General features: G+C 40.1%; 1 pseudogene; it reads right to left on the bottom strand.

The window, feature by feature from the left end:
• Positions 1 to 314: 314 nt before the first annotated feature.
• Positions 315 to 1,223, bottom strand: LOC148789409 (adenylate isopentenyltransferase 5, chloroplastic pseudogene; annotated as a pseudogene).
• Positions 1,224 to 16,613: the final 15,390 nt, after the last annotated feature.

The raw sequence follows: 16,613 nt of genomic DNA on the forward strand, positions 1-16,613 counted from the left end.
ACTTGGGTCTATAGCAACGTTTGGGTAGAGTTTCGTCGAAGTCTTAAAATGCTCAAAATTTAGCTGTTTTACACAGTTTTATTAAAGCAAGTTTGTTTCCCTTTTATACAAACTTGTAGTTGTTATTACACTTAGCAAATTTATCACACAAATTCTTGGGTCTAGACTAATGTTTGGGTCAAGTTTCGTCAAATTCTGAGAATGTTTATAATTTAGCGGTTTTGCACGGTTTTATTAAAGCAAGTTTGTTTCCCTTTTATACAAACTTGTAGTTATTATTACGCTTATAATGTTTAACACACAAATTCTTGAGTCTATGCAGTAGGTTTCGGATCTATGTTTTCTTTGCAAATGAAACTAGCCACCATGTTCGTACTCGGCTTCAGCACCAATTTCTTCCATGCTTCATTGGCATCTCCACCACATCGAAGGAATACCTCTGTGGCGTTCAACCGGTAGATCTGCCACCCAAATTCCTCCCTCATCCTCAAAATCTTTTCAACTTGACGGCAAGCAAATTTGCAAGTATTCATCTTAATTTCATCAATAGCTGCCTTAAGAAGCTTAGCCCTAGTATCACCATCGACAAGACCCTGACTCCTGAAGAATTCATCCATCTTGGTGACCCCGATGGCACGCCTAATCCAATAATCATAGTCACGAACTTTTGGGTCAAAAAATGCCTTGCCCTCCTCCATCAACCCGCTATCCACCATCTGATCAACCCTTTTCGACACGTACGAGAGCAAGACCGGGATCGCCACGTCCAACCAGAGAAAGCAACATTCGTACTTTGATGAAAACTCAGTGTTGTAATTGACAAGTGCCTGTATGAAGGAATTGGACCCTCCAGCAATGATTGGCAACCGATTCTTTTGTACGATGGCATCAGTAGCCAGCAATGCATGATGCACAAAATCATGTACAGTGAAATCCACCTCGGGATCAATGATTCCAAGCAAATGGTGTGGCACGCCGCGGCATTCCTCATTGCTCACCTTATTAGTTACTATGTCAAGCCCCTTGTAGACCTGAATTTTGTCCGAGTTGATGACCTCTGCCCCGAAACGGGTGGCGAGGTCTATCGCCAGGCGCGATTTGCCTGTGCCAGTGGCACCCAATACCACCACCACCTTATCCTTCTCTTGGTGCTTGTTCATCATGCCCCGAACTGAAAAGTTTGTCATGCTAGATTGTGCTGGCTTCCAAGTGGAGATCGACATTTTAATTGGTAATTACTTTTATTTTTTTTAACACCTGTCAATTTCATCAAACAAATAAAAAAAGAAAAAGGCCACGTGTTAGAATACTCTAAAATAAAATTTGTACCAAATACAATCTACTATTTTAGAATATCTATCTATCATAGAGTGACAAGCCCTTCTCAACTCTTGGATTAATTTCTCTTCTTCAGAAGGATTTGTTTGAAGAAAACTTCAAACATTTGTGGGCTCTAGAGAGAATCATGAACAAGTTTCTTTGATGTGAAAGAAATTACTTGGACAATTGTTTGAAACGTGAAGAAATATAGGATGTGTAAGGGGGTATTTATACATACATACGTACACACAATGTGGAACAAATCAAGCCATTCATGGTAATAACTACACCCCTATCCCTATCCCCTTAGGTCATGTTCACTTTCCCCCACTTCGTATCCCCCCCTCCGGATTAATTTTGGATTGCTAGTTGGATTGGTTGAGGTGGGATAGATAGCCCAATGCTTACCTATAGGGATTAATTTCGCAATCTATCCTTTTTCTTCTATTTACCTTCATGTATTACTTCCACGATGTACTTGTTCTATTACGTTAATGCCCCCTTCTATTTGAACAATTTATATTACGCATATTCCCATCGCTCCTGCCCCTCGCCTCGTCATTTCCCTTCCCTCTCTTTCCCCAATTTCTGTTTTAAGCTGTTTTTTTGCCGAAAGAGGGTCCTCCCACCGATCCGTTGTACTGGACGAATTCATCCATTATCTTCACGGTAAGCTTATCTTTATCCAAACATTCTCCGTAACGAAAAATCCCCTGATATATGTAACAGGTTGTAATTTTGCCCTGAACAATTATCTCCATTTTTAGGGTTTATGTAATTTCAGTTTTCCGCACTCCCATCCGACGACGTCGGTGAGTTTGTAATCCTCTCTGGACAAAATTTAAAGCAATTTCTGATTATCCCATTCGTTTTTTATGAGATGACTCCCCATCGCTCCACCATTACTGTCTAGATCATCGTTCATGGATACCGCTCCTTTCCAAAACGATTTCTGTAGTACCAATGATGAAGGCAGAATGGGTAGTAAGCAACATTCTTCTGCTTCAACCGAATCTGTTTTTCGTGTTTGCCGTTGTGGTAGGGATGTTCACTTACGCACATCATGGACTACCCTTAATTCAGGACGGAGGTTACGCGGGTGCCCTGGCAACGCGGTTCGTTCTTTCAGTAAACTCCTGTTCACAGCTATAAAATATTTTTTTTGAAATGTGGTACATGCTATTCTGAGCATGTACGATTTACGCATTCAATGTTGCTTATTTCGTATATGTAAGACACATTTACTCACCTCATACCTGTCTTTACAATTAGGGTCATTACTGCGGCACGTTTGAATGGGTCGACCCGTCCATGTGCCGCAGGTCAAAAGAGATTATTCATAGGCTGTTCAATCGTATATCAGGCTACGAGACTCAGATAAAATGTTTGAATGATCGTCTACATGTAGAGAATAGGAGTCATACACGGTTACACAATTACTTGATCGTCTTATTACTTCTTTTGCTTATTACTCTTGCATACTCGCTCAATATTTAAGCTTGCTTAATCACTCCGACTGTATATACTTTTTTTTCAATCTCAGCACTTCTTCCTTGTTTTACGTTATGCAATTTTGACTTGACCCAATGAGTGCTCTGACAAGTAAGTTTTCTCCAATCGTGTGCCATTTAAAACTTTGTAAACTACTTCCATTATAATGTATGCAATCATTCGATTATTTTCTTATGCTTGTTACGTCTCTCCTGCCTTACTAAAGTTGCTGGTGACAAGTTGAGCAATTTAATCTTACTGTGTCTTACCCTCTCACGTGCTTAATTTCCAATACAGCTTACTTGAATTCCATACATCCTTTTACACATAATATATTATCCTCAGTTCCAACTACTGCATTCATTCTGAAGTCGCAATTCCATCACTTCACTTTCGAGTTCTGCATTAATTCATACAAACTACCTATCCCCCCAACTACTTCATTCATTATCACACAACTTCGAGCATTCAATGTCCACCTGCTGCAGATAATAAATTTGATATCATTGTCTGAAAATGGCTACATACTGCATTTCTTTATACATCCAACGCCTCTGCATTTATTGGGCACATGCTGCATAGAATAAACATTGTGCCATTCTTCCTAAATGGCAGCAGCCTGCACTTCACTCTACATCCCCTGCATATGCAATTAATGCTTAGACACGTCCATTCTTACACAACTGCCATATCTTTCCATTAATTACAATCACCTACCTTAATGTTATGCAACTGACATTTTAATTACTACAGACTATTCTCTCTTACTTCACACACAATTTTCACCTGAATTCTGTTTATTGTCCATAAAATGCAAAAATATTCCCCATGTTACCACTATAAATGCGACTGAATGTTCCTTTTGTGTTCTGCAACTTCCTTTCCTTTTTTTGTACATTCCCTCAACATACTATTTGTGGAAATACCCTATGATGTGGCCCGATGGGTTCTATTATCAGCATTATATGTTCTATTGTTCCAAATGGACCAAGGATATGGAGCGAACTTTTGTCAGTAAACTGCTGAAACATGCCAAAAACGGACGTTTCCATCCTGATAAGGAGAACACCTTAGCCATAACTGATGCGTTGGCAGCGGTTCGTAAACATCATGAGCTTAAGATTGACATTCGTTGGGGAAAGTATGTCGTCAAGTTCCTACGTGAGAGACATGATGCTTTCGGGAGGCTCATTGCCCGCAGGGATGTTGTCTGCAACACTACGCTACGTTTTGTCACCGCGCATGACTCTACTTGGAAGGAATTCTGCAAGGTACCTTTTTCTTTTATATTCTGTGGGAATGTTGTTATATGCATTTTATAATGGTAACACGTATGACAATGTGCATTAATGTTGGTTGTCTCGTACGGCTTTGTTTTTTTTGTGGGAATCTCGCATCGGAAAATGCTATGTTAATGCCTATGAAGACATGTGGGATGATCTATATATGCTCTTTGCCCAGCCGGTTGACTCTGACTCCGCTTCAGTTGACAATGGTAGTTCAGAATCGAAAGAAGCAGATTCGAAGGATCATTTTGATCCTATTGTCCCGATTCAACTATCCGATCCAGTGGCTATTGTCCATAAAGATCCTTGCCCCTACGGCTCTATCTCGGATAGCCCTACTTCGGGCTCATCTCTTTGGAATTTTCATGATGATTTCTATGGGTTCGAGGATGATGCAGACTCCATGCAGCCACTTCCTCATGTTCCAAGTGTCGGGCAGAAATGCGAAGATACCAACTGTGGCAGCCCCAGTGGTGTAAGGTCTGAAGGACAAGCCAGCTCCTCCGCTTCGAATCGTACATCCGTGAAGAAGGTTGATTGATGTTTGCAACATTTCAGTGCTGTCTATTGGAGGTTCGTCGGTGATGGAGAAGGGGGTCCGTTTCCGTGCTCTGTGTTGGCCATGATTGCATGGGATCATATATATAATATTATGTACGTGTACTATTTGTCTGTGTATGTACAAATATATATATATATGTATATTTTGCAGATTTTCCTCCGGAGCCATGTTGCCTGTTCACAACATTTCTCCTTCCGCCGTAACTTATCTAGCGGCTACCTTTAGTACGTCTATAAATGCTTTTCATGTGTATATTTTGTATGTCTTTTAGTAGAACTATTGTACGAGGCAGAGAATGTTTCCTCAGTGCTGTGGCAGGTGGTCCATTTTTGTCTCATATGCATTTTCAACATGGTTGTATATGTTTTGTGGACCACCACCCTATGTTCCCTGTACCAAAACATCAGTCTAATTAATGAATTTACAGATGGTTTAATGTTTTCCGTATTGTATAATAATCTTCTGACAACATTGTTTTTTGTTGCGAGTAATTTGCAATGTCCACCCATGAGTCTCTGACATATGGGTTTCATATACGTCAGAAAATAAGTGGTTTTCTATTGGTTGATGTAGTAATTTCTGTAGGACGTTCAATCTACTTTGTAAGCACTTCCAACCGGAACGGCGTATACCAATTTCTCTGTAGTATGAACACTCTCCTCCTTATATCAAAACTGAACCGTGCGGAGATGGAAAAAGAAAAGCCTACAACCATCTACACTTCAATACATGCGTGCCGCTTCAAATACCCCGTCCAGATACGACTGTTCTCCCCCTTACATAACCGGGTGTCTTGCATCTCCTCACAAATCCTATTCATCTTCGTCTTCTATTCTCTGTATTCTCCCACCACCGTAATCTTCTATAGCCCTCGAAATGCCTCGCCGCAAGTAGCCCATGGGTCAATCGCGGTACTTTTACACACCTACCTAGACGAAGAGAGTAGACAACGCCTTCTATGTCTTTCTTCAAGTCAACGTGCTCATGGGCAGTCCACAGCCCAACCCCTTTCCGCCCGGTAACCATGCCTTCACATTCTCTGCCAAGGTTGTGAACGCGTATGCCGGTCGCGTGTGGTCTGAATCTTTCTTTCAGATCCAGATTGAGCCTTCTGCGGTTGTGATACGAAACTTTCAGTAAGTTGCTTTAGGAACCCAACATACGATGGAACAGACGGTCGAACAAGATGTGCTGTACGAAGGAACATTGGCGGCGGATCATACGAGTAAGAGTTTTCCCATATGCTTCTCCAAATTTGTGTCTGTTATTGAGTTGTACACTCCGGCTTCAAAAACTTTAACCTTTCGCAGGAAACCCCATTTGCTAAGGCCTACTACCACTTCGGCGAGCCGCAGTGGGATGAGCTGCAAGATATTTTCAGTGGACCCGAAGTTGCGCCTATGACTTGACACATGGATGACGTTGATTCATTTAGTTTGGGTAGCTTCGCCCGATCAGAGGTGGAATAGTTGGGGATCAAAGCTGGTTATGAGCCAGATAATGAACTATTTATTTTTGTCTACTCTTTGTCGTGTTTGGCCTACAATGATGCTATCTTTGTATTCCGGTGTGTAGGCCGGTGTTAAACATTATTTTTGGGTATATTGACGCGTATTTTAATTCTTTTCGGTACTCTGTTTTTGCCGCTTAATATTCTTTCGTTGTAGTGGTGTCGACGGTCATTGTGTGCTTCCCTGATCTTTGTATGCATTAACCCAAACCCCTCTGTTATGTTTTAGTGTGCAGATTGCATTTAAGTTCTTTCTACCCTTTAACTCGAAAAAGGTGACTGATTTTCTGGTTTTGTATTTGTTTATGATGAATTTGTACAATCCACCAGCCATCCACCTTTGGTTTTGTTTGATTTGTGGTGATTCTATATGTTGGAAATAATACTGCAAAATCTGGATTCCATCAAGCTAAATAAGGTGTAGGGCTCTGCTGCTGCTGTTTGTGTTGCTTCTCTATGGAGCTAGAACACAAGTGTTTTTTATATTGCGTTTTTTTCTTTCTTTTCTGATTACGTCTTTGTTAGTTTAGTAGCTGATCACGTGTATTAGTGGTTTGCTCCATTAGTCAGAGTCTGTTACATTTTCTGTTCATCCTCTTCTTCGTTTTGTATTGAAAGGGAGCTGTACGTTGCATCTATAAATATGATAGAGATTTCTTTCACTACGAGAATGCCATTAAAGTTCAGTAAATTGCTTCTTTCTTCAGCTCAATACCTCAACACTATATCTGGATATTGGTGGGACGATGATGAACGTTCACTGCATGACTGCAGCCCTACCTTTGCTTGCGGTCTTACCAAGAACAAAGCAGCTGCAGTTTGAAGATGTTGTCGTGTTCATCCTTTTTAAGTTAAAGTTTTTTTTTATGTTCTATTAACGTTCTTTGTAGTTTAACACTTCTATTAGTTATAAACACGTCTTTTCTTTGTTAGTTTGTTATGGTTAGTTTACAGAGTCGTTCTTCTGGTAGCCTTCTTCTCTCTGTACATAAGAACTCTGTATAGCAACATTGAATATATGAATGAATACAAGTTCAGATACATTTCATATTTCTCCTCCAAACTTGAAGAATGATTGTTGATTTTTCCAAACATACTCTGTTTTCACAGTCCAAATACACTTTACGTGAGCGCCGCCTGGTTTGCAACTACAATTATGTAATGAATAATTCTTCATGTAATGCACCGCCACCCTGTTTCCAATGCACTGCCTTCCCATAATAATCAGAAGGAGTAATACTGGTTACCCCAATAAACTCAATTAAGTGGTTCGATTTCAATGCATCTGAACACATGAAACGACGGTCCTCAAAAAGGCAAGCCATTATTGCCTCACTCTCTTCCATGCCTAAAAGTATCCGAACAGTCATGTAAGCACTTACTCTAAATACCCTCGAATCATCACAATTTTCTGTCATTCATTACTTCCCACGCCTTTCCCTCCGCCCAAATTTCTGAACACACAACCTCCAGCAACACTCGCGCATAGCGAGAGTCCCCCATGCCTCAATGGAAAATCCCCATGGCTCAGTACCGGTACTTGTACACTCAGACCTGGACGAAAGAGGTCGATGAAATATTTTGTAATTATTTGTACTATCACGCTCTATGCGGCAGAGACCATACCGACCCGTGGAACCCGGATTACGGCTCATTGTGCACCGCTGCCCAGGGGATCCGGTACTTAACTGGTCGATCATGGAAGTTGGATTTCTTCCGAGACAGGCTGAACATCCTGCGCCTGCGGTACGATAGTTTTAGGCATGTGCTCGAGGAGCCTAGCATAACCTGGAACCGACAAAGCAACAGAATGACCGGCGGGATAGCCGGGTGGAGGAGTCTCATACGGGTATTGTTTTAACAGCTGCTTTGTCATAAGCATTGTGCAATTACCCGGACATCTAATTTTATTTCAACTTTTATCGGTGTACTGCATTCTTTCGCAAAGGCGTACTTCTACTTCGGGGAACCCAAGTAGGAGCAGCTGGAGAAAATTTTCAATGGCAGTGCAGTCACCCCTTTGCCAAGCAGTTCAATGGATATTGTTCCATACGACCCCAGTGTTAGCAAACCAGATGTGCTCTTCCTCGGGGAGAAATCAAGAGTCGAGCCGAATGTGATAGAGTTGGTGACAAGTGATGACGAAATTTGAAGGGGGAACCTGGTTGTAGCGAGTGCTTGTTTGTGGTCGGCATGTTCGTCAGTTCTACGTTTTTTGGGATTTGTCATAAATGAATTGAAAACATTATGTGTAATCTGATATGGAGCGAGTTGGGGACTCGTTGCTGTTTTACATTTTCGTGTGCATTTCAGCCCGTTTGCCTGTAACCGCTTGCTTTTTAAATCATATGTAATGTATGATCCATTTTGATACTTCTGTTTGACAGAGACTTGCAAATTGCTCTGCTTCACTCAAGATCTCATGTCATACCATATGATATGCAACTACAATACAAGGATATAGAACATTATCTTCTTCTGTTATGCACGCCCTTCACGCTTTCATAGAATTTGAACACTTCCTCATTGATTTGAGTTGGCACAAACCGAATAGTAAAAGTCAAAACATCTTTTCTTTTTTTAACGAGTACTAAACTTAAATTACTTAAACGAGAACATCGAATTGGTGACTTCTTTGTTGTCGTATACGTGCTTTCACTAATGCCGAAACCAAGTGTGGGCAGCCTTAACATTAAGGCTGCCCGCATGTCAGGTACTCAATTAGCTTATATACAACACGCCAAATGAGTAATGTTGGAACAGTCTTTGCGTGAACACAAGCGGCTATAGCTTTAGCAGGTCTTCTGTGCGAGGTGAGTGATGGGTCGTCAACGTGGCACATCACTTTATGTGTAAGCAGTAAAGTTGAAAATAAATTGAATACATGAGGATACAAGTTAATTGGGGACCCAGAGGTCATTCAGCCAATGCCTAGTGTTGAGGACAAGTGAAGATGGAGGGCAGTGTTTCATATACGATTATTTATAAATAAAACCAACGCTCATTGTAACGTTTGTTTATGCAGATATGGTAAGGAGGTTTAGTCTGTACGAACTTGGAATGAGAGTGCAATGAATATGGCAAGAGTCGAAGTTGGAAAGTATAACATGCATGGAATACGGTGTTGTTTTATATGTTAATTGCATGATTGGGGCAAATTCATGAAACTTTAATATAGCCGTCCGTCCATCTTCAACGTATGGACCCGCCGTTCCAAAATTTGGAATGAAATGTCGGACGCATTGATGCACAAAAATTGCACGTAGTACCGATGCACATAATCACATTGTGCAAAGAATTTGTAGAGGCGGCTCCTTAGTAATAACTCCTCAGCATTGTTTCTTTTATGTAGTAAAGTGGGCCATACCTATAGTAAATATGGTAGTGCTTTCCATACTAATAAATGGAGGAACACCGACCTATGTAAAGAATAAAGTGGTTGGATTTTGAAGAAATTACTACTAGCTCTTTGAACCACCATTATCGCGAACAAAATGCCGAGGCGAGAGCGTACGGGCCAGAGCCGTTACTTCTTCAGTTCAAATTGGACGCGGAAGATTGACAACGTTTTCATCGACGCACTGGCCTACCAGGCTTTTGCTAGTGGGCCCCAGTCGGATCGGAGGCAGACGAATACGATTTCTTTGACCTACGCGGCCTGGTAGGTGAACAGGTTAGTCGGAAGAGAATGGCCGATGCATTTTTATAAAAAAAAACTTCGCCACGCAAGGTTGCGGTACGATACGTTCAGAAAAGTGATTGCAGATCGAGGTGTCACATGGGACGAGAACACAAATCTAATAAGTGGCAGCTACGATGAGTGTTGGAGAATTTTCAAGGTATGTGTTGCAAGTTTCGATTTTTGTTTCATTATCGCAGGACTACCATAGTAATAACATTGTCACATTTCCTAGTGTCGGCCAACATCGTCGGCAAACTATGCCACCCCATTCGCTAGGGTATACCGCTCCCAAGGCGAAAGGCGGTGGTGGGAGTTGAAGGAGATATTCGGTGGAGATGAGATAACTGCATTTGACGAAACGAAAGATGAAGACGTCGATGAGGGAAGCGAAGACCAATCTGGGTCACATCACAGGATAGAGCAAGTGGAAGGTGGGAATGAGGTTATAGATGTGACAACAACTTCGGAGGACGAATGACGGTGGGTGATGAAGGGCGGATGGCTGACGATGGCCGCTTCATTAGGAAGAAGGAAAATGTTGTAACCCATTTTCATTTACTGATACCGAAGTCTGTGAACACTCATTTTGTCCTATACTAAGGTTTGTAGTAGTTTAGACATTTTAATTCGACAAAATCAGCAGTTGTAGGTATCTGTATGTTTTTTAGAATACAATTGCTGCGCATGATGAATTTTGATTGTACTGATCTATTACGTTGCTTAAATTTTAAAATGTAATTAGTCAGTATAGAAATGGATGGTTGTACCGTGTTAGTTCGATGATGTATCCGTCATCCCGGACATTACATCCGCCATCCCGCACATTGCATTCATGGGTTTCATCAATCTCCTCGTCTTGGACGTCGTTGGCGTCCTTAAATGGATCGGCACTTCGTTTTACAGTAGCACGATCCCGACCTAAAATTTTCCTCCAAGAAGGAAAAAAAGGCCATGTTTTATGCCTCATCCCCTTTGCGGATGGGTCCATCTGTAAAAGCGTTAGTATTGGAGGTCACTAAAAGAGAGAATACAAAGTATGTTAAATAATGTGCACAAACGACCGAGTTAGGTGCATACTTTCACGTAATCATCCCAGACGGAATCATCTTCAACCGTTACCATGTTCCGGTTCTTGTACCAACCAAAATTAGACCGTGTAAGCATGGTGGTCAGTGTGGAGTAATTTTTTTTCCAGACGTGTAGTTTGGAAGTGATGTGTGGTTCGGCCTCAATATTGGAATGTGGGAAATGCTTTAGAATGTAGGCCTCCAACTGTCCCAGATACCCATTCCTGTACCCATTCTCGCATTTCCTACCGGTTACCACCAAATTCTGTAGTGCTGCAATAAGGCATTCTTTCTCCATTATTGTCCACATTCGGCGCCCAATAGGCCTATCGGGATTCCCACCACGACGGTGCGTAATCCTGTTACCTTCATCAGATCCCACATCCATATTCTGATGAAAGATAAAGCAGAAAAATGTGATTAGATAGACAGCATGATACGTAAAAGTAATAACCGAAATTAATGAAAACAGTACAAGATGACACAAATGAATTTCGAATCAGACGAGTGCGAAAACTCTGAAGAACTCTATGTAAACGAGTAACAACGTAAGGAGAAAAACGAAGCAACTTGTACGAAAAAACAGGATATAGAACGGCACAACGAAGAACTGTATCCAATGTCGATACACCTAATGCCATTACGCTGACTTGATTACACAAGAAAATTTAAATAATTGTTTTCACTCGCAGGACTATGCAATAGACTGAAGGCAATCAAAGACAGTCGTCAATATTGTATAATATTGGCTCATCATCGGTGGCTTCGCCACTCGTTGTACATGGACGTGGCCAGTGTATCCCTCCAATTGCTCCATGTTGGATTGGGCTCTATATTCCAGACTATTTCCCCGTCGTTTTCCGTCTCTTCAACTCCTACGTTAGGCAACTCATCTTCCAACCGGTCCTCAGGCATTTCCTGTCTTAGAAAGTTATGCAATAAGCAGCAGGCCAATATAATCCGAGTTTGGACCTTGATGGAGTAGAATGAGTGACTCCTTAAAATACCCCAACGCATTTTAAGCGAACCAAAGGTACGCTCAATGACGTTACGAGCTGACGCGTGCTTTAGATTGAAAACCTCCTGATGGTTCTGTGGTCCTGCACTCCAATGTCCCAGTCTCGTAGATGGTAGCGCACACCTCTGTACGGAGTCAAGAAGCCTTCGGCATTTGCGTATCCATTGTCACACAAGTAGTAATTCCCCGGGAAAGCATATACCAACATTATGCCATGTTTTTAAAAAATTAGCACCCAAATAATCATATACGCATACATGAGGAATAGGAAAGCGTTGTGGATGAAATTATAACCTGAGGGTATTCTAAGACCACCAGGTCTGTGGACGGCATCACGTAGTATGCGGCTATCAGCCGCACTACCCTCCCAGCCAGAAAGCATGTAAATAAATTGCATGTTTGGGTTGCAAACACCGAGAACATTGACAGCAACATGACCCTTGCGGCTTCGGTACCTTCCCTTTTCCTCTTCAAGTACGTGTACGTTAATGAAAGTCCCATCCAATGCCCCCAGACAGCCCTACAAGTAGTGATAAAATCGTAATTCACAAATGGTATATAAGGACCAGAATCTACCGATCGGTAAAACAAGCACAAAGACCCTATGTGCAGTTCGAATGAAATTAATATATGAAGAAGTACCTTGAACCATTTCCACCGAGAGTCAACGCATTCGTCCGTAATTGGAGTTGGCCTGGCTAAGAGGACGTTGTACAACTTAATCACTGAATTCAGGACACGGTGAAAATGTTTGTGGATCGGGCGCCCGCAACGTATAAAATCATGCCTGACGACGCTGTTCTTTTTGTGGTGGGACAGAATGCTAAGGAAAATTGCTACCTGTTCGGCGACACTTAGGTTTTTGGTCGGGTTCATACTACCTGAGAACTGAAACATATAGCACAGGCGTCCGAACGCGTTGCGGTCCACGCGGAGATTGCGCAGACATGACTCGTCAAAAATGGAAACCAGCCTATGAAGATGGTGTATCTGGTCTGGGATCCTACTACTCACGATGTAGGTTCTGCCCGACGTAGACGTCGTCTAGCGGTTGGAGCAGCAAGGTATTTGGTAACGAAAGAGAATACTGTCAAAGTGACGACAATCTCATCGATGATTTTTTGTACAATTATTAAAGCCAATGTAACTCTTTCGAAACTGTCAAAGTGACGACAACCTCATCGTAAGGAACGAAAAAATTAAGCATCCACCTCCAAAACTTTGGATAAGAAGGTAAAGAAATGAAAACAGGGTGTGCCAACTGGATCTATCCAAGTCCCACTTTACAGAAAATAAAAATTCCATCATAAAGAATTTTAAAGTGTGAGTAGACGATGAAGTAAACCCGAAAATGGTAACAAAAAGAGACATGCAAATCCATCAAAAATGTTAATAGGTACAGAAATATAGAAGGCCAAAAAGATGACACCGAAGTGAGCCGATAAGAGGACACAAAGGTGTAGTGTTACGAAACTTGAAAGAGTGAAGTACATACCATACCACATCTTAATAAAAGTTGCGAAGAAAATGTTAGTAGGGGTGCGGAGAAGGGTTTCACAAGTACTCACCATCAGATCCAGTAGTAATCCCAAGACAACCATAGAGATATTCACAGAGTAGGTCAGATCGTCGAGAGAACAGCTTAGTCGGCAACTCCGTGACAGATGCTTTGCCGGAAAAAGAGAAAAAAAACTAATGTTAAGAATAACACAAAAATGAATGACTTTACAACAGAAAATGCGTTTCGGAAAAAGAAAAAACAATGGAGGACCAACAAGTTCAATATGAAAATAGAGATATACAGACAATGTCTCAGCCACATACAAGTGAACGGACGGGATTACAGACTTCGCCGACGGAAAAACATTGTGGGTGCCGAAGCACTCTTCCAGAGGAAAGTTTCAAAATGAGGTACACGTCGTTGGTGGGAAATGAAAACTGACAGAGAATTGAAATCGGTAGGTGGGAGTGGGCAATTTGGTCATTTCCAGTGTAATTTTCAGGATATAAACATAATTTCCGAAGGTGCATGAAAGTGGGATAACAGGCAAGGATTCTAATCCAACCCCCGCAGCCCGGATATATATCTAGCGTTTTATCAACCGCAATACAAGGCCTAGCGCTTGTATACCAGGCTACGGCTTTCGCAAGTAAACGATGAGCAAACCCCGATAATGTCGGATATCCTTGCTAATTCTCATTAGTAAACATGACCTTACTATATAACAATTCAAATAAATCATGAGTAAGGCTCTGTCCAAATTACAGTATTTTTTACAGTATTTACGAAACAGAAAAAGAATCATTAATTATTGCAAAGCTGCCGTAAAAACATAATACAAATACTAATCATAATTAAGATGTCAAAATCTACACCGTGCCGGTACCATAAGAGATGCAATAAATCCATCAATAATTATTTTTTGTAAAAACTTATTCTTGGGAGGTATAATGAGTAATTTTATGATATTGAATGAGAAAAAAATTATGAGAAATTAAAAGATAATGACAAAGTACTTAGTGATTATCCATATCTTACGTAGGATTTGCTTTTGAGTAAAATCGAGTGAGTTTACAAAATTGAATTTTGAATCTGAAAAAGTATCCTCATTAATTCGTCAACCTACTATATATGAAAGAATATATATTATAATGACAAAATCGATATTAATTGAACGTTAATACATGTGTTCTACAGATTTTATCTCTTATTTAGATTTACTGAAATTTAATTGCAGCAAATTCTGAATGTTAATTATACTATTCTTGTAATTGTTACTATATGCAATTGATTCATGTATTTGGACATTTTGTGGTCCATGATTTATACGAAAGTAATTAAGTTGCAGTATCCATCCGTTGATGATACTAATTGATCCATTTATTTTAGTTTATTTTGTTTTAGTTTTGTAATAACGCTATTGTATGCAGTAGTAAATTAGTTTCCTGAATTATTTTACATGAATTCTTCATTATATGTTACAGGAATTAATCACACAACTTATTCATCGTTAATATTCAGGAATATATCAATGCTTAATATGCTTTTATGGATAGCATAAACGTTAACATGCGATCACAATTCGTGTTAGTCATCTTATATTAATATATTCACATTATACATTTATTCATCTTTCTCAAATGCAATCGCGAATAATTTGATTTACTTTATCCCTATGCACATCAATAAGAAATATACATAATCCTATTTGCGACTAGTTAAAACTTGCCGATACATTTAGTACGATCAACAAAAGATGTAATCCCTACTCAAACTAATCTAATACTCCCTTCCATATGAGTATTATCAACGAAGGATATAATCCGTACTCAAAATAAATTAATACTTACTTCCATATGATGCTTCTACATATGTACGAACAAAATTTATTATCTCTACTTATACAAATTAAACTAGTGTTTGAACAGTTAATATAAATTACTAAAATTGTCAAAATTATAAATTTTGTCCATACATATGTAGAAGCATCATATGGAAGTAAGTATAAATTTATTTTGAGTATGGATTATCTCCTTCGTTGATCATACACATATGGAAGTGGGTATAAATTTAGATTGAGTAGTATAGAGCGGAAATCACCAGAAAATCCTATCCAACTATTACAAAAATTGGAGTACGAAATACCAAACGATTATTACAGGCCAATATACAACTTAAATGATAATAACAAATGAAAGAAATAATGAAATAATTAAATCAACAGTATAGTGATTAACATGCTTAGAGCAGCTAGATCCAATATCTCGATAAAGGAATACGGTCACAAGGCACTATTTCCACAATGAACCGACTCACGGTAACTCCACAAACTAAGAACCCGACCACAACTCCGATCACTCAGATCTCAGTATCACACGGTCATAGAGACCCCTACTAAATATTTCGGAAAGTACTTTGGCGAATGGTGAAGGAGATAAACAGCTTGATTCATGTTTTAGCCGAAAGGGAGAATCCACTATTTAAAGGGGTGAAAACAGTGGTAGAGAAGGAAAACCTTGGTTGCTTTCCTAAACCATTAGAGTGGTTTATGAAAATGGCCATGGCTCTCGGAGAACCGAAGGCAGAAATTCACAGAGAGGATTCGTAGAGGAGAGGAAGAAGACAGAGCAGAAAAAACAAGTAAGAGGGAAACTGAGATTTAGGGCTAGGGATGTGATATAAGTAGGTAGATTGGATGGATCGGGTTACCGGGTCGGTTGTGGGCCGCCAAGTGGGTCAGGTAATTGGGCTGCCAAGGTCGGCCTTTTAATAAGTCAATAGGCTACAAATTATAACAAGTAGGGATCGTACTAAATGTATTAGCAACTTTTAACTAGTCGCAAATAGGATTAAATATATTTATTGTAGATCATGCTAATCACACGGGCATGAGTTTTAATTAGTATAAATGGGATTACATATATTTTTCGTTGATCAAAGCATTGAATATTCTTGCTTTCATACTAATTCTACCGCCATGAATTTTAACTCAGTATATAAGTAGAACTACATAATTTTGTTGCCTAATTGTTCATATGCAAGAAGATACATATATATTTTGTTAGTAAAAGCATCACATTATGCTTGTAAACTAATTGTACGGACATTGGTTTTAGACTGGACCAACATAATAACTTCTTTGGTACACCACAGTAATTGCACATACACGATTATTC

The sequence above is a fragment of the Sesamum indicum genome, linkage group LG1, assembly GCF_026168435.1.
Source record: "Sesamum indicum cultivar Baizhima isolate 11 linkage group LG1, ASM2616843v1, whole genome shotgun sequence".
NCBI classification, from domain to species: Eukaryota; Viridiplantae; Streptophyta; class Magnoliopsida; order Lamiales; family Pedaliaceae; genus Sesamum; species Sesamum indicum.